General features: G+C 36.0%; 1 protein-coding gene and 1 long non-coding RNA gene across 12 annotated transcripts in view; one reads left to right on the forward strand and one right to left on the reverse strand.

The window, feature by feature from the left end:
• LOC143651785 (uncharacterized) overlaps nt 1–4,944 on the reverse strand; it is a 55,652-nt gene extending 50,708 nt beyond the window's left edge. The window contains exon 1 of the long non-coding RNA XR_013160223.1: nt 4,703–4,944. This is a non-coding gene — a long non-coding RNA (uncharacterized LOC143651785). The remainder of the gene's footprint in view (nt 1–4,702) is intronic.
• DGKB (diacylglycerol kinase beta) overlaps nt 1–12,975 on the forward strand; it is an 802,099-nt gene that overhangs the window by 477,558 nt on the left and 311,566 nt on the right. The window lies entirely within an intron of this gene.

Consider the following 12,975-nt stretch of genomic DNA (forward strand, 5'->3'; position numbering starts at 1 on the left):
TTCATCCTTCTATTCATTTTACATATTTGATGCCAGAGAATTGGTGATGATTTGCCTGGCAAAACATTTTAATCCAGGGTGTTGTATATAGTTTGTTTGCAAGAGTAATTTTAAGTGATTGTAATTCTTCTGAACAATGAAAGACATTTTTATAAATGTTGCTTCTTTGAAAAGAGAGAAAGTTATTTCCTGATAGTATATATACACTTAAATGCCAATGTGGGTGACCATTACAATTATTCAGAATAATGGGAGAAGTGATACATGAAATTTCATTTAATGCTACCTTGTTAATTTTATTTATAACTGAAACTTTGCTGATTAGAGATACCTAAGTGTCATTCTTAGCTTCTGGTTCTTGGTAAATTTAGACTTTAGATTAAATATATATTCTTATCTTTGTAAAAACTGATTAATATGAACCCACTTTGGGGTAGTGGGAGCTGAAAAAAAAATCACCCCGTTTGGAAGTGTTAATAGATTATGCAAGCTGTTCATATATTTTGTGTTAAAGAATCTAAAATCTTATCAAATTTTCAAAATAATGAATAAACTAAAATATTACATTACATGAATATACATGTTAAAATGATAAATACTTTATGGCCTTAAACATCAAATTAGTATAATAGAAATATACTCTTCTATTCACAATTTAATACATTTTTATTATCGGTCTGCTATAAACAAAGTACTCTTTTTTACGTAAGTTTATGTGAAAACAAATTTATAAATTCTGAGTCTTACAGTTTGAAGCTATATGTTGATGCCAAAATAATATGGAATTTTTGAGCCATATGTGTATTTATAGAATTTATATTGGATTATAGCATATGATTAAGATCACATTTCTGTTTAATTGCCCTTGTGTGTACATAGCCATAATGATATCCTTTTTATTTGGGTAGAATGTAGTAGTTTTATATGTGAAAAGCTTTCAGGGTAGATAAATACAGAGTAGTTGATGGCTTTATTTATTTGCATCCATTGATTTATTGAGTGCTACTATCACTTCCTTCTAGACATTAAATGGCAATGTGGAACGTGAAGCTCCATTTTCTAATCCATAATTTATTCAAACATATAAGATACTAATGCCTAATCATAGAACCATTTTGCTAAAAACATTAATATAAACTTATTTTAACAGAAATAACAACAGTAGGCAAATACATATCTCAAAGAGTTTGCATTGAAGTATTCAAAGTAGATGTGTTGAAAGATGGCTATGTCTCCATAAGTATACATGAATAGTTTTATTTTTTGCTAAATTTGACTGTCCTATTACTATACATCACAACATAGAAAAGAGTATAATTAAAATATTGCATTTTGCAACTCTGTACAAGTGTAATGCTCTTCTTTGCACACACTTCAAATATGTAAGCTTGTTATGATTTTCATTACTAGTGAATATGAAAAGTCAAAATGATCTAATTTTCTTGGCACCTATTACTTTTTGGGCTTTGGTGACATATCTGTTTTTTTGAAGTTCAATAATTACATTCAAAGCTGTTTTGTGTTAGTGAGCTGAATTTATAATGGCATAGTAGATAGTAAGTGTTCATTGAAAGTAGATTAATTGTGGAAGCAGACATATATAGACTATAGGTCAATAATTGTAAATAATTTGAGTAGGGTCCTGGAGGCAGATAAGTTTGGAATGGCAGAGTGGCCAGAGAGTAGCAGGTCTAGTTGTAAAAGCTAAGCCTCAGATTTAGAACTTTGTTGGCACACAATATACTATAATATTAAACAAGTCATGTTGCTTAGGATAGGTTATAGCAGTGTAGGATTTATAGCCGAAAGAACCATCTGGGGACTTTATGATAGTTTAGGCACAATGTGGTAAGGCCTGGACCAAGGCAAGGACAATGGAAATGAAAAGCTGTGAGGTGGGTCAGGAGCTCGTAATTGATTAGCTGTGAGAGAATAGGGATCCTTCAAGAATAACTCTAACTTTAAGCCTAGGTTGCTAGGAGTAAAACCATGACATCGCTGATGGAAATAACGATTTTGAGAAGAGAATATGCTTTTGGGAGAAGGATGATGGCTTCAGTTTAATACATGTTGAGTTGGAATTTTTAGTGTGGCTTCTACATGGCATATTAGATGTGGATTTGGAAACACAAATCTGAAAATCAGTAGAGAAGTCAGGGCTGCAAATATTGAACTAGATTTTATCAGAATTCTCATCAATTCTTTTAAAAAGTTTAGGCAAAAGAGAGGAAAGTGCCCATATTTTGCAGGTGTCGGGATTTTTATTTGGATTATTGACACATAAGAATATTTACCATTAAGCAAAAAGAGTCCATAGAAGCAGATAAGATGAAAATACCGGAGAGAAAAAAATATATATATTCTTAATTATATTGGATCTGAGAAGTGGAAAAGGGGCAGGATCCAACCACAGGTGGAGGAATAGGGAAACCTCCATTTTAACAGAAGGGAAGAAAAAGGGGTATGTTTGAAAAGAGGAATGTATTAGGTTTTGTGGCAGGATATTGGAAAGTTCCTTTGGTTATCTTCAAGTGTGTGTGTGTGTAGGGTAATAGGTTACTGGCACAGAGGACTGAGAGAAGAGTGGAGGATCTCTAAAATATGTACACAAATACACAAGCTAGATATGAATGAAGAAGGCTTAAGTAATTCCAAACCCAAAATCAGGACAGAATAAGAAGTCATCAGTCAAAAACCAGCTGCAGAAAGAGATTGGAGCTAGAACAATTGTTGAAAACTGTACTTTCAGCTCTGACAGTTGGTGACAGAGCCCACATATTTGTCAAGAGAAGGTTTGATTAGCACCTCCAAAGCCATAAAGTTATAAATACTCAATGCTATTATAAGGAGAATATTTTTATATTCTTTTCCTTCTAGGAAACTTCATCCGGAAAAACAAATGTTCACAGAAAGAAGATTTTACAGAACAACAGTTTTAGAAACTGTAAAAAAAAAAAAAAAGTTTTTAAAGCCTAACCTGCATATAAAGACATAACCTCTGATGTCTTATTTTGGAACAAAGTTGAGTTTAAAGGATGACCCAAAGATAACCTTTAATCTGTGTATTAGTTAGGGTTCTCTAGAGAAACAGAATCAACAGGGAACACTTGCAAATATAAAATTTATGAAAGTGTCTCACGTGACTGTAGGAATGCAGAGTCCAAAATCCACAGGGCAGGCTGCGAAGCCGATGACTCCAATGGATGGCCTGGATGAACTCCACAGGAGAGGCTCACCAGCCAAAGCAGGAATGCAACCTGTCTCCTCTGAGTCCTCCTTAAAAGGCTTCCCATGATTGCATTTAGCATCACTAATTGCAGAAGACACTCCCCTTTGACTGATTACAAATGGAATCAGCTGTGGATGTAGCTGACGTGATCATGACCTAATCCTATGAAATGTCCTCATTGCAACAGACAGGCCAGCGCTTGCCCAATCAGATGAACAGGTACCACAACTTGGCCAAGTTGACACCTGTCCCTAACCATGACAATCTGTATTTTTATTTTACCTCCAAATCTCTGTACCTCTAATCTCTCTGACTTCAGCAGAGCTCACTTGTCCCTTCCATCAGATCACCATTTTGTTCTTTTCTCTTTTCTCCACAACATGGTTCCAGAAGAGGTGCTCCGGATAAATTATATTTCCTCTTACTAGACCTCTGAGGACTATCATTTATTCTCTGTAGTGCTTTTCTCCAGAGAATCAGCCTGAAAGGCATCTGAACTTCTTTTCACATTAGGCAGGGCAAAAGAAAGAAGTTAATGGGCCAAAGCAAAGAGGAGGAAATTGTGTACCTTGTTTGGTAACAATTTATGTCCTATCATAAATAAATTGCATATGTTATTACATTTAAGGGTTATATCGTTTAACAATTTGCCACTACTATAAATTCATTTTAGAACTGTCAGAACTGAATCATCCATAGGTAACTGCTCTAGAGAAAGCATTTGGATTCTACTTAGAAGGCTATGATATTATTACCACTCCTATTGTAGACCTCCCAGGTAGACTTCATAAGAATTTCATGATTTATACAAGGCAGAGATTAAAGTAATTCTTTTTATTAAAGAAGTTGTAGATTACAGAAAAATCATGGATAAAATATAGAGTTCTTATATACCACCCTATATTAATACCTTGCAATAGTGTGAAATGTTTCTAATATTTATTATTTATATACATATCCATGATCTTTATTACACTAATAAATGTGACACTGTATTTACTTATCTCTAAACAAGCCAAAATGTAGGGTTCTGAAAAACATAGTTAAATATTTTAACTGTTATTAAAATAGTGTTTGATATATGTTATTTCTGGGCTTCCCTTGGGACTTTTAGCTCCAGCTCTCACCTCTGCTCCAGGATATATTTCTCCTGCTCCTTCCCCCCCACAACAGGACTTCCCCTTCCTTCAGGGACTAAAATTATTGTTCCTTTCCCTGATACCCATAAGTCTTCAACAGATTAGAAATGTCCACTTTTGGGATGATAAAAGTAAAGACTAACAGAAGCACTTTTCCTTATAATTTTACTTTTGTTCCAGTCATCATCAAATGTATGATATGGAATAGATTTTGATTTTTTTATTACATTAGAAGAAAAATGATTTTATCACCTGTATTAGTTAGGGTTCTCTAGAGAAACAGAATCAACAGGGAACACCCGCAAATATAAAATTTATAAAAGTGTCTCGTTACCGCGGGAATGCAGAGTCCAAAATCCGCAGGGCAGGCTGTGAAGCCGACGACTCCAATGGAGGGTCTGGATGAACTCCACGGGAGAGGCTTGCCAGCCAAAGCAGAAATAGAGTATCTCTCTCTTCTGAATCCTCCTTAAAAGGCTTCCTGTGATTAGATTAAGCATCACTCATTGCAGAAGACACTCCCCTTTGGCTGATTACAAATGGAATCAGCGGTGGATGCAGCTGACGTGCTCGTGATCTAACTCTATGAAATGTCTTCATTGCAACAGACAGGCCAGCACTTGCCCAACCAGACAAACAGGTACCACAACTTGGCCAAATTGACACATGAACCGGACCATGACATCACTAAAGACTTTGGTAAATTCATTTACCAATATTAACCTTTTATGGGGATGGTATCATAGGCCTTTATTCTCTTTTGAATACCAATTTACTATTAGGAGTTCTGTAGTAACTTTGTATATCTTTTAGTATCTGGGCATAAGATATTTGGGGGGATTTTGGGCACATGTTTTTTCTAGGCAATACAAGATGCTAAACATATTAACAAATTGAAGCTGAATAGTTTAGGGATAAGAACTGGATTGGGCAACATGAAAAGTAACATCGCGAACCATCCATATTTCTGAGATAGACATGGAAGGAGCAGTGAGTCAGGTTTAGGAGTCAAAAGTCTAGTTAACTCTGCCTCACCTCTAACAAGCGGTATGATTTTGGAAAATCTCTTTAGCCCAGATATTTAGTTTCATTCTTAGATAAAGACATTAAAATTTGCAGTTTCTGTCAAAAAAAAGAACAAATACCTAATTTATCAAATTAATTATGTCAAAATATATATTTTATCAGAAAATATAAATCACATAGCACTGTACAAATATGAGCTTTGTAATTTTAGGCATAGAGCAAAATAGCTGAGTAAAATATTTCACAAAAATCATCCTTATCAGAATTTGCAGACCTTCTTTGCTTATGTTTTCAGAGGAATAAGAATGCTGGAAAGGTGATTATTTATGTTTCAGTTAGGATTATGTTTGCCTGCATGGGACAATAACTGAGCAAAAGTCAGGGGATTCTTTTCTTAGGTAACAAGACCTCTGGAGGAAGCCAGTTCAGAGATACCATGGTAGCTACAAAATGTTTTAGAAGACCAGAATCTTCTTATCCTGCTGTTCTCAGCAAGACTTTATCCTTATATTTTCAATATAGATGCTATGCCTCTTAGCAAGCACATCCATATTCCTACAAGAAAGTGGTAGGGGAGAAGTTGGAAGGAAGTATATCTATATGACCATTCCTAGCTACAAAGGAACCTTGAGGATTTAAAATTTGTTTATTTATTAGGTGGGCACATGACTGCCCAGATAAATGAGAATTCTTCTGGTTAAAAAGAGGAGGAAACAGTATATATCTGGAGTAACTGAGAGTGGGGACAGGAATGGGCATTTGCACACTGGGGTTTGTTGTGGCAGTGTTCCTGATCCACAGTGCGTGGAGGTGAACTAAGGGTACAAGGACTGAGGAATGGAAGGAGGAACTGTGGTGTATGCATACAATGGACTGCTGAGTGGGTGCAAGAAGAAATGAAGTTGTGAGGCATGCAACTAGGTGAATGAACTTTAAGAGCTGTATGTTGAATGAAATGTCAGGAACAAAAAAACAAATATTATACCTCAATTATATGGTCTAACTATAATGTAAAATTTTGGTGAACAAAAGTTGAGAGCATAGGTTATCAGGTTGGGGCTTATTGTAAAGGGTCCTAGATTGTAAGCCCTTATAACATTCACATATATTCAGGAGGTATAATTATTAATTCTAAATTCTGAGACACTGAGTTGATTGTATATAACATGGTCTTTCCAAGAAACTTTGGGTATTATTGTGACACCTGAGACTCGGTGTCAAAGTTGTGAAGCTATGAAAGCCAGGAGCACCCCATACAGGAACTGTTTAAAAAGTTGAAAAAGTGATCAGATATCAAGTAGAGATATGAATGAAGCTGATCTGGATAGGATTAAATTGTATCAGAAGACTGAGTAAAGGCTGATATCATCCATATCTTAAAACTTCAACTTCTATGTTAGACTAAAGGGAGAGATATTTATTTGGTGTAAAATTTATGTTTTGCGTTGTGCATTTCCTAGTTTAACTTGTATGGTCAGTTCAGTTGAGCAGCATAACTACATGGAACCTTGAATAGGGTATGAGATTTTGTAGGTTTATCCAGGTTAGTGTGATGCCCCAATAAAATTCCAGAATGATTTGGACAGTGAATAAAGAAGTATTTGCAATATCCCCTTAAGAGAATGGGGAGAAAAAGGGAAATATTCAACTTCCCCATTTGGAGAATTTCTGATACTCTCACAAGCAGTGGGGACAACCAAATGAATAGGCTGAGCCCCTGACCTTGGGGTTCACCCCTATGAAATCTATTCCTACAAATGATAGGCTAAGCCTACTTAAAATTGAGGTCTAAGAGTTGGCCTAAGAGTCACCCCCTCCCCCTCCAGTGAACCTCTTCTGTTGCTCAGATGTGGCCTCTCTAAGCCGACACAGAAAGTGAACCCAGTGTCCTCCCCCTCTACATGGAACATGACTCCCAGGGGTGTAAATCTTCCTGGTAATGTAGGAAAGAAGTCCCAGGATGAGCTGGGACCCGGCATCAAAGGATTGAGGAAACCTTCTTGAGCAAAAGGGGGAAGAGAAAAACGAGAAAGAATAAAGTGTCAGTGCCTGAGAGATCTCAGAGTCGAAAGATTGTCCTGGAGGTTATTCTTATGCATTATGTAGATATCCCTTTTCAGTTTATAGTGTATTTGAGTGGCTAAAGAGAAGTATCTGAAACTGTAGAGCTGTGTTCCAGTAGCCTTGTTTCTTGGAGAAGATGGTAGGAAGATGTAACATTTACAGTGCAACTGTGTGATTGTAAAAACTTTGTGTCTGATGCTCCTTTTACCTAGGATATGGATAGATTAGTAAAAAATATGGAAAATAAACAATAGCAGGAACAAAGGTTAAAGTAAATTGGGTAGATTGAAATAATAGTGGTCAGTAAGAGGACAGGGTAAGAGGTATAGGATGTATGAGTTTTTTCTTTTTTTATTTCTTTTGCTGGAGTGATGCAAATGTTAAAAAAAAATGATCATGGTGATGAATACATAACTATGTGATGATATTGTGAGCCATTGTTTGTAACCAGTATGGAATGTTTGTATGTCAAGAATGTTTGCATGGTTATATGTTAAATTTTTACAATAAAAAAATATTAAAATTTAAAAAAAGAAGAGGGAAATATATATTGGAAAGGGACTAGCAGGATTTGGTACAGCCCAATTTTACCCTAGTTGGAACCAAAATTATCTGGCAGATAGAAGTTCTAGGAAGGGAATCCTTTGTAAAAAAAGCCTAAAGATTCCCGAGGGAAATTTCATATGCATATTTAAAGAGAGGGGGAGAAAGGATGTAGACAAATAAGGAGAAAGATAAGGGGCAGGACTGGGAAAGAAGGTAAGAGGAGTGAAGGATAGTGCAGTAGTGCAAGGAAGAGATGTAATCTAGTTGAATCTATTTGTCATTTTATAATATTTTTCAGGCATTTTCCTAAGCACCAGGGATCAGTGGTGAACAAAGCAGACTTGACTCTTGTCCTCATAGAGCTGGTGATCTACTGAGCGATATAATTGTTTATAAACAAAATGATACACAGATAATTAATTATAAATTAAGCAATTAGTGCTCTAATGGAGAATCACGTATGTTACAACGGCTGTGCAATGGCAGGATGTGTCACACAGGGTTAGGGAATATCTTCAGCTTGAACCTACTCTTCACAAATGGCCCTACCAGTGGCCTGATAACATGGAAATAGAAAACACCAAAGTGACATGGGCATCTAGAAGCCTGAAAGATGAGTAAAGTTAGGCATGAGAAGATTGAGGAAACATATCCCAGGTAGAAAATGTGACTTTCTTGAATTTCCTGAATTTAAAATACCAGGCAGGTTAATGATAATAATAAGTACTTTAGCTGTTTAAGTGATAAAATTGTTATTATTATTATTTTTTAATGAGAGAGAAGAATATAAACCACAAGATTAAGGATTATCCTACAAGGAGATAAAAATTTGAGACTACCCATTGGAACCCTACGATATCCATAGGATCCCATCAGAACTTATGAAATATTCTAGGTCTGTGACCATCTTCACAAAACTTTGTTATAAGTATTTTCTAGTCAGGTGACAAAGAACTAGAGGAGCTCTGTATTAAGACATCATTGATTTGTTTATTCTATGACTTTTTATTCTTAGACTAGCAATTGAATATTTATTTAATGCCTTAGCAATACAATGGCTTTGTGATGATGGCATTACAAGAATGATCTCATTTAATTTTAGTAAAACCTGATGAGGTAGATATAAGTTTTTTTTTCCATTTTTCAAGGGGGAATTAGTAACAGACAGGGCATGCATGTAGCAGGAGTGGAACTGTCTGTATTACTGCAAAGCCAGTGCTTTCACTACCACCCTACCCAATGATGATCAAGCCTCTACCTTCCTTGTTTCAGTAAATTGGTTCCTGTATTGTGTTCTTAAAACTTAACATCATATGTTGAATTTCAGTTCCTCATGGCCTGGATTCCTGCCTGTTCAGATCCTCTCCTAAACCTTAAACCTGAGAAGACTGTTGACTTCTTGCTTGCCAGTCATGGGGAGTCATGTACATCACCATAACTGTAGGTGGCCTCCTTCTGCAACCCCAAAGCAGGACCTTCTCAAAGGAGGTCTGACTTCACCTGTACCCTCTCAAGGAGAATGTCCAGGGTTTCCCTTTCCAGGCCTGCTCTGTAACTTCACTTCTAGAGTTTATGTTCACGTTAGGGATTAAACAAAATGAGCTTCACTACTAGACTAATTTACTTACTGCTTCACCAAAGCTATGAAAATATGGGACTTTAAATCTTAAACTACTGTTTAAATAAATTATTATTTTTCAGTAATAATTCTGACTTAAATGTTCCTTTGCTACTTAGACACCTTCCTCAGTGCCTATATTACAAAAATTCCACTCCCCTTTCTTTAGTTCTGACATCTAGCGCTATAGTAAGGAGGCTCCTGATCTAATGATTAAAGTGTTGCTATAGCTGCTCTGTGTTGAGCTTCCATGGATTTTCATGTAATTATGATATCTGTAGATCATTCCCCATTAGGAATTAACCAAATTATAAAAGCAATCATTTGGATTACATTTTTAATTCAGTTGCAAATTGTGTCACCCATACAATTTGCTTCATTTCAGATTTCTAGTCCTCTAAATCTAGGAAGTTTTAATTAATGGAACACTTTGAGGGAAATTTAGTTTTTCTCACTCAATAAAAAAGATCAAGAATTTGCCAGATAGAACAAAATTATTATTTAAAAGAACATTTTGATCATAGAAATCATAGAGTTGTGAGAATAATAAGTACTATTAAGTTCATACTTTCTGTATATATTCATAAAGCTTAAGGTTAACTATGTACAAAGACTATTCAAGAATTTTTTTGGCACTGCTAATACCACTAGAATATGTATGTGCATTGTGTGTGAGAGAGAAGAAGGAGACTTGAGATTTAGGTCTTCTCCTCTTCACAGGTCTTTCTGGATTCCCTGAAGTTAAATTTTTTTACATATCATGAACTAGTCTGTTTGGTGTCATGAGTTCTTCCATATGAAATATATGTCAGCATGAGGAATATTCAATAAGATTGTTAAAGATAAAATCTTTCCATCTTTCTATATGACTAAGTTTGTTGTTTTTTTTTTTTTCTGTTTTGAAATTGAAACTCAGACTTATCATCTGTCCTTTTACTTTCACTCCTGCCATACTTTCTTACAAGTTTGTATTTATAGGAGATGAAAAATATAATTTATTCCCAGTCATCACAGGTAGTTTTCTTTATGGACTCAGCTTTTTGGAGTAAAATGGAGAACTAGGAAGTAAGCATAATAAAAAGTTTCTGAGAAGTTGTTATGATTAACTCAAAGCTTATGCTCAAAATTCATAAAGTTCACTTGAAGGAAAACCCCATGGACTTGTTTCTTAGCTCCTTTTATGTTAATTGGCTATGTTCCAGAAGTTTTGTTGCAGTCACTTTACCAGTCTAGGCTCTGAGCAGAATTTAAGGGTCATTCTAGGTTTAAAATTCTAAGATCCTATTTCTATTCAAACTAAACTGTGAGAATTAAAATCAACCAAACAGGAGGAAACTGTTAGGGAGAGTCAGGTTTTAGCATAAAGGAGTGAATGTTAGGTATCTGGCAACATGGAAGAGAAAAGAAAGAAAAAAAATTCCTAAGAAAAGCAAAACATAAGCACCTAGCAGTCTGGGGGCATTTGGGGTAAAGCGGACTCTGCTGTTTCCTCCCCGCTCTTAGCGCTGAAGCATGTCATTGTCCAGGTCTGTGTATATCACAGGACAGCTCAGCCATCAAGAGAAGCTTAAATGTGATGCTGTACGCTCAATTTTAATAAGACAAGAGATTATGCAGATTGAACGAAATACTTTTTATCCCTAATTAGTGAAATTTAATTTTAAAAAGTTTAGTTTATAACGTATAGTAAAAACGTATTTATGTGGCACACATCCTTCTTTGACAAAGCCAGAAAATTGTCTGTGAGTACATTGTACTGTCAACATATAAATCTAAGTTTGTAGGATGAGTTTAAATAATAATGACAAATTTTCTGAAATAATAGCTCAATTTATTTCAGCTGTTTTGCTTTTATAAATGAGAATTTTATTTCCAGGCACACTGTAATAGCTACTTAATTAGCTTAAAATTATGCACATACATTTATTATATATGCATAAATTTATTATAGTTGCATTGTTATTCCAAACAGCTACCTTTAATTAGTTTGAATTCCTACCTACACCCTTGGGACTGATGCTCCTTCAAGTGTTTCCTCATGAATAGCCCTCTACTCTACCATAGCATGAGCCTCAGTAACTATAATCCCTCTGTACTAGACTGCTTCTGTCTGTCCCTCTCGATCTTCTGTCTGCCTTTCTCCATCCTATGCCAGCCTTTGTGATGTCCTGTGTAGGCCACACCAGAGTCGCCATGACCTCTTGCTTCCGGTTGACGTGGCCGTTTGCAAGCTCCAGCAGGGGATGAGAGAGGAAAGTGAGGTCAGGGCGTCTATATCCCTGAGCTGCCTCTATATAAAGTCCCCTGCAGCTGGACATCTTTTCCCCTCAAGTCAACATTCGCTGTGTAACGACCTCCTTCTTGGTTTTGGTAACTACCCCTGATACCAACTCTTTGGAGTTAAGGGTGGGAACAATTGCAGTTTCCTTGCCCTAGTGTTCTTTGGTTTCCCAGCAATGTTTTGGTAATCCTTTAAAAAGAATAAAATTTCCTCAAATCAGGATAATGGACCATCCCAGGTTAGAGTGCGCCGCTATTTGGGTGAGTGCTGATGAAGGACCTTGTCTCAGTGCAAAGCTTTTTAATCCCCAGAGTCTCTGAATGAGAGGAGAGGCGGGATGCTAAGGCAGTTAGGCCTCACCTCAAAGTCTGCCCAAGGCTGGGCTCCCTCTCAGCATGGTCACACCAGCAGTAGAGCTGCTGCCAACCCTAGTGATTAATCAGGGAAACCTATAGGGGACTCACAAAGCTGAGAGTAATGACGTAAATGACGTAAATGCTAATGATAAGTTTGACCATTGTCTGAGGGAAACCACCTGGAAATTAAATAGTTCCCACGGAGCTATAAAATAGTTCCACGGAGCCTGCACGTGGACGAAGGCTCTCTGCGTAAGTCTCTCTGCAGCAAATAGCTGAATCTCAAAAGAATAATAATAAGTGAAAGAAGCTAGTCATAAAAATGTACTTTTTAATTCCATTGATAAGAAATTTTAGAAAAGGCAAAACTACAGTGGCAGAAAGCTGATGAAGTATTTCTAAGAATGAGGGGAGGAAATATATATAAGAAGAGATGAATATAAGTGCAAAGAGCATCAGGAAACTTTTGGGGCTAGTGGAAGTGGTCTACCTGGTGATTGTGCTGGTGGTTATTGTATGTCTTTTCAAAGTACATTGAATTATACTGTTAAAACTGGTAAATTTCATTGTATGCAGAAATACCTCAAAGAAAGAGAAAATAAACTGGAAATCTTTAATAAAATATTCGACAAATGGAGCATATAAAGCTGTATCTTAGGATGCTTTTTAGAAATTGCAATTACTGGAAAAAATAAAGGCTCACAGGTAGAGATTGG

This window comes from Tamandua tetradactyla, chromosome 1 (genome assembly GCF_023851605.1).
Source record: "Tamandua tetradactyla isolate mTamTet1 chromosome 1, mTamTet1.pri, whole genome shotgun sequence".
NCBI lineage: Eukaryota > Metazoa > Chordata > Mammalia > Pilosa > Myrmecophagidae > Tamandua > Tamandua tetradactyla.